The sequence below is a fragment of the Alligator sinensis genome, unplaced genomic scaffold (genome assembly GCF_000455745.1).
Source record: "Alligator sinensis unplaced genomic scaffold, ASM45574v1 scaffold527_1, whole genome shotgun sequence".
NCBI lineage: Eukaryota > Metazoa > Chordata > Crocodylia > Alligatoridae > Alligator > Alligator sinensis.
In genome coordinates, this window is record NW_005841958.1 from 2,146,109 (window position 1) to 2,152,745 (window position 6,637).

General features: G+C 43.0%; 1 long non-coding RNA gene across 1 annotated transcript; it reads right to left on the bottom strand.

Annotated features, from left to right (window-relative positions):
* Window positions 1-1,487: 1,487 nt before the first annotated feature.
* On the bottom strand, window positions 1,488-5,251 carry LOC112549765. Its single transcript, XR_003093277.1, has 3 exons — window positions 5,092-5,251; window positions 4,858-4,957; window positions 1,488-2,495 (listed from the first exon to the last, which is right to left on the bottom strand). It is a non-coding gene; the product is annotated as an uncharacterized LOC112549765 (long non-coding RNA).
* Window positions 5,252-6,637: the final 1,386 nt, after the last annotated feature.

A 6,637-nucleotide genomic window follows, 5' to 3' on the forward strand; every position in this document is an offset into this window, starting at 1 on the left:
CACATCCCCAGCACTTCGAGGAAGAGATGGTTTGAAGCGCCTGCTGCCCACCCGCTCCTGTTTGCATGTGCCAGAAATGTGGTAGTGGAGGTACTCCAGCGATATCCTCGGTAGCTGATTTCTACCCACCAGAGATGGAGAGGAGCTACAGAAACGACCTGGAGAGGCTCCACTGTCTCGTTCCCAGGTATGGTGTACGCAGGCGAGAGCGGATGGCTAGAACACACTGGGGAACATCCTTCCCCTAGAGCACTTAGAGCATGTCTATAAATGCATCCCAGATGAATCACACCCTGCAGTTTGACTTCAGCAGACTCTTTTCTTCAATGTTTTTTTAACCATCAGACACCTCCTCTGAGCTACCCAGATCCCTTCTAGTTGTCATGAACTCTGAAGTCACTGAGGAGAGGGTCTTGTCACCGTCTGAGAAGGACATACTTTGATCAGGTTGTGGAAGATGTTCAGGAGAATTTTTTCCTCTGTTTATCATCATTCATGGAAAATCTTAATCCAGGCGGAAGGAGAGTGGATTTAAGACTGAATGGGAATGCTTAATTGGTCTCTAACCTCAAAGAAGTTACTAAGCTAAAAAAGATAACTTTTCATCTGTGCCTGCGCTGCACAAAAATATTTGAATCCCACCTCACTTCTGCTACCTATCGGCATGGATGAACTGCCTGCCAAGCCAGTGAACCAAGCCTGTGTTGATGATCAGAACCTGGCTCCAGTTCTCAAACTGCCAACTGTTAAATAACTCAGATACTGCATTTGTAACTGATCTCAACAGAGATGTCAATTCAATTAATATTACATTAGCTTACCCACAAGACTATGCTAGCACAAAGCTGATGTTCAGAGTCAAGTCTAGGCTTGTTGTCTGCTACCTGACAAGCCTGGGAAAAAAAAAGATTAATACTAAATACAAGGTAATTTAATTAACTCTTCTGTTCCCAGAAGGCATATGCAAGCGCTTTGGATCCCTGGAAGTGTCTAGCAATCAAAATGGGTGTTTTATATTACATGATCTGCATTTTCAGAAGTAGCTAGGTATCTTGACACCCATGGTTTTTGGGTGCATAGCCTCATACGCTCAAAAATCACCGGCCACTTTTGATGTTTTTAGCTTTTACATGCATCTTTGAACAATTGTTCTAAGGCAGGGGTGTCAAAGATATGGCCTATGGATTGGTCTGGGTCATGGGGCTCCATTATCCAGCCTTCAGTGCCTGCCCCGGCCAGTATGGGCCAGGACCCATGTTACACCGTGCATCTCCACCCCACCCCTGGCTGCTCCAGGGTGCACACTATGTGCAGCGTGGGTCCTGGACCAGTCACAGCAGTTGTCTGCCACAAATGGTATGCATCCATTGTAAAAGTGAACAACAAATCCCGCACGATTGTAGAAAAAAACTTGAAAACATTGAATTTTATTCGCTTAAAATCCAGAAAGCAAATAAAACATTCAAAGTCTTTTTAAATCTCATGCATTTTAAACTAATGTCATGATTTGGGTGGGGCATTGAGGCTGATATACTTTTTCAATATGGTATGTTGACAATAGAGTGAGTATGAAACTGGTATTAAATACAAATAGACTAAACTGAGAGCCTGAATCCTTCTGAATGTGGGTAGTTTAGATCAAATGATGTCTGGATCCAAGCACATTTTTGTTCTTGCTCTGCAAACCTGATTGCCGGGTTTCCACAAAACACAATTCTGGCTAGGCTATCTTTAACAAAAAAACCTGGTTAGAGACAGGTTTTTATGCCTCCATTTTCTATGTTGCACCAAATTACCTTCCACCCGGTGTCAGACACACTGCAGCTTTACAGTCAGTCTGTGGCAGTAGTGGGTGCAGGTACAGCAAGTGCAATCATAATGATAAATGTTTCCTAGTTTATTTGTCTCAAGAACTTTCAGAAATTACACCTGCTCTTCAAGGAGGGAACTTGCCATTCAAGATAGGAAATTCCCTGAAGGTAAGGCAGGTTTTGAAAGCCTCAGGTGAACAGTATTTGGTAAATGGTACTTCTCTCACCTTCTGGAATTTTAGAACAAAGTGACGGACATTCCTAAGATATGTTGAACGTATTGGTCCATATATATTGAACAGTCATGGTACATTTGAACAAGGAGGCTTATCTATGTACTAATTAATTAATTTTTGCATGGTGCTTTGAAAAGCACGACACTACTGGCAAGCACTGTTCTTAAGAACTCCCAGTTGTCTCATGCAATTTTAAACGTTTTGCTTTCTTTGTTAATGACTATTTTTTTATTGAGCCTGCAGCCACAGATATTCTAGGGACCTATGGATGCTTTAAACTAGGGCAAGGCTCCATTTCAGCTTTGCATAACTCGGCTTCTTTGTATATGACCAAATTGTAGAGGTTTCTTGGGATGTATTTCAGTTGGACTTCTGTAAATTCCTTTGGGCTCCTACATGTTCTTTCAGGTGTTTAAAATTCTGCTCTCTGGGCCCCTTCTCTGGACAGCTGAAAAAGATTAATGTAAGTCAGTTGTGTTCTACCCCTACCATTTAGAAATCTATTGGTGAGTTTGACTTGTACACACACACACACCCCCTATTGGCGCATCCTCCTGCACTGTGCCAGTAGTATCTGGTACTTGCTCCTCATGCTAAAGTGAGAGGGCTAAAGCCAGGACATCTCCTACAGACTATACATCTTCAAAATGTACGCAGAACATGGTCCTAAACAGATTAATCTAACTGTAGTAGTAGCAGTATGAAGTAATATAGTTACACTCCCGTTCAATGGTGCTACTTAATATTTGTCTGCAGTATCCCATGTGCGATGCTGTACACAAAGATCGAGGACACACAGAGAGATTCTCCAGTTGGTGACATAGCCTGGACGGTTTTAAAAGAGCGGAGATAATTTTTGGAGAACTCCTTGGAGTCGGAGCTCTTGCTACTTCCCCTGGTCCAGTTTAAGACCAGGGTAGGAGTATGTTATAGACCTGGTGTATGTAAGGCGACAGAGTGACACATGGGCTCATTCTCCACTGGGATGACATTTGTTTTAGGCAGAAGTTAGAACAGGTCCCTGCTGCACACATTTCAACCAGTTCAGGAAGGACAAAGGGCAGAACTGCGAATGACTCCCAGCAGGCATCCCTCTTCACCACAGCTTAGAGACAGTGGTGAGAGTCAAGGCTCAAGGTGATTGTTCTGATGAGTTAAAATCTATGGGGTAACACTAGGGTATAAGATAAAATGAGACTTGTTAGTATATAGAGCTTCAAGAGAATGAAAATTGTTCTTTTTTTCCTCTCTTTCTCTATTCAACGTATGTTGAGTTTTTGCAGGGGAATACTTGTAGCATTTAGACTGGGACTGAACTGCACTAGATGCTGTCCATAAGCTCCTGGCCCTAAAGATCTGCAAGCTACACAGATGGTGAGAGGAACTATTCTCCCCTTGTTATAGCCAAGGCACAGAGTGTATAAGGGACTTACTCAAGGTCTGTGCCAGAGCCAAGGAAGGAACTCGTATCCCCTCAAGGCCTTGGTACAAAGCTTTGGCCAAAAGATCTCCTTTCCTGTAATGCTTCTGAGATACCTGTTTGTGGTTTAAGCAAAAACCGACCCACTACCAGGGTGCCGCAGCTTAAAGTAGTGTTCTCTTTCCAGATCAGGAGGGAGGGGCACCAGCAGGGACGAGGGGGCTGCGGATTGGGAGTGAGGGGCACCAGCAGGGCCAGGGGGCTGTGGGCAAGGGGCACCTGGCGGGGTAGGGGGCTGCGAGTTGAGAGTGTGGGGCCATGCTGAGGAAATGGGGTCATAAATGGGATCATGCTGAAGAAAGGGTTTGGAAGCACTGTGCCAAATAAAGGGACACACACCGCAGATGCTTGCTGACTGACTTAAACCTCAGATATCTGAGGTCCTTGTTAAACTTCAGGTCAAAACAGCCTGTGGAAATGATGCAACACGTTAATTTGCAACCAGGAAATTGGTGGTGCTGGTGGAGCACAGCATGATTTATGGTGCACTTAACTTGAGTCATGAATCCAGCTCTTACGGAAATAAGCTCCACCTCACGACCGGCAAGGCAAACAGGGATTTGCTCCTTTGGAGCAACCAGCATCAAGAGAAGGAAAGGGGTACAATCTCCAAGTAGGATCTTGACCAGTCATTAAGTGAAACGGCACGGTTGTCATTGCAACATGGTTTCTTTTAGTCTTGCTCCCTTGTGCATAGACGGATGATTTGTGCCACTCTTACCTACTGCCCTGATGCTGAAGGAGCAATGGAATAGGAAAGGGGATAGCAGCAGAGGACTTAAAAAGGAATTTTATGACTCTCATATGTTTTGGTTCATTAAGGTAACCCTAGATTCAAGAAGTGATGCCACGGGTCAATGAAAACAAATTGCAGCTTATTCTACAAACAGGAAGATTAAGACACAGGAAGCTGCCAGCTACTTTAGGTATGGGCCTTGATTGCCAAGCTGAGGCAATCCATGAGCAGTTTGGGTGAGTTTTATAGTTGTTGGAGAGAAGAAATAGGCTAGCTCGAAAACACGATACTTTGTAGCCTCTTTACTCTTGCAAACAAAGTTCTTAATTACAGATGACACTAAATGTCACACTGCCAAATACCTTTTGCGTGCAAAAGGTTAAAAAAAGAAAAACCCCTACAAAAACCCGTATGTAATTTGTAGTTTCCCTTCTTAATCCTGTCCTATGCCACCCCCCAATTCTGATTTGGTATGCCTTACAAGTGAATGGATTTTGACTGTAAATAAAAATGCAAGACAAGGTGGACAAAAACCTAAGCAGGGAAGTTTGGGGGGAAGAAATGAATGCTTCTGATGAAAGGAGAAAAACAAACCTGAGCTTACTCGCAATAGATTCCCGATCGCTCGCCTGTCTCCTGCAGCAAAGGAAGCACCCTTTCTTTGTGATGAGTGACAATCCCAGGCTGGTAGGTGCTGTTTTTTCAGAGGAAAAAAATCTAATTTGTAAACAATCAACATTTTAACAAGCGACAAACAGCTGTCTTGACTTCTAGCAGATTTACCGATGCTTGAGTGGCTAAAAATCACAATGTTTTTCCAAAACCTACTTCATTAATTTGTGGTCTGGTATTCATTAGGACAACAAGCCTCAGGGGGCTACTTATAGCTCCGCTTCCCCCACAACAATGCGAACCCAGGTTCTGCTGTATTTAGTGTGGGTGCAGTACTGGAGAAGCACGGAGGTGTTTTCCCATCTTGGGGCTGTGTATTAGGGTCTAAAAAGAAACAATGACACGGAAAAGAAATCTGTTTGTTTTTCAAAAACAAGGGATCATTTATCACTCCTGCTTCTAGGACCTATTGTCATTAATTAGATTCTGCATTGATGCTTTCCTCTCGCCCACCTGGGAAATCAAGGAAAACAAGACAATACTTGTCCTAACCAAGAGAGAATTTACGGAATGGTTGAAATCTTCCCCGTAAGTGGTGGTAAGAACTATATATTGTACAGTAAATACAAACTGGGCTGTGGAGTGGCAAAAAATAATGAAGTAATTAGGTGGACTATTACGAGCACCTGTGACACTGATTAGCACCAGCACATTTCAGACTTGTATTGGAGTGTGAGCACATGCATCTTAAAGCTACTGAATCTAGTCTATCAGGAACAGTATGAAAGAAGTATCATCCCCTTTAAACTTTTCCTGTCAAGTTGATCTAGTAAAGCATGTGTTTAGGTGAGTGCATGTGAGCAGAACTGTGGCATACTTTGTTATTCCAGCCTGCTTTGAGCAAACACAAGTTTTCTAAATTAGATTCCCTCTTTCCAATCCATTAGGGTTAATGCAGTTTTAATTAGCACTTGATTTGCAGCCTGTGAGATACCATTTAATGTGCCTTTTAGAGATTCCAAACCAAAGTAGTGCATGGCATTAAAGTAAATGAAATCTTTTTCCATAACCCTTTTGGTTTGGAGGGGATTTTTTTCCCCCTTGCTTTTTATTTCAATAAAGATGATTAAAAAAAAAAAAGGAAGCTGTGTGCGTGTTCCCTCCATGTAAGAGAAATGCAGTGCAATATAGTCTACAACAACTTGGGATCTTCATGCATGTCCTCTAAGGCTTTGGCTTCTGTCCCCAGCTGTCAGCAGGTGCAATGCTCTGTCTTTCTATTAAAGGACTTTTACTGGAGGTGGGACTAGCCAAATCAGTAGTAGGGGGCTTGGCATTTGTGACCTCTCACTCCTTTTACTAGTTATGCAGTAATTATCAAGTTGGCTTGAGATGGCAGGATCAAGGCCTACTAGTTGCATCCTACTGTCTTTCTCAGTGCAAACCTCCTACTGGCTGGAGATTCTGCAGTGAGCAAATGTCATTTTTCCTCTGTAGTTTTTTTCTACTTGTGCCCTTATCGTGGTAATATCCAGGCTCCTACAAAGAATAGTGACTCCTTTAGTGATTCTAGTTTTTGCAAGCACTGAGCCTGGCCCTGCATTCCTTCTGCACTCAACCCCTGAGATCAGTGACTCATACACATTGGGTCTACAGAAGTGGCTTTTTAAAACTAAAACACAGCGATCGCTTTAAACACATCTCAGAGGAATGTTTGCTCTCTGGGCTTTCATGCCGCTTGCTTAAATCATGTGTTTCTTTC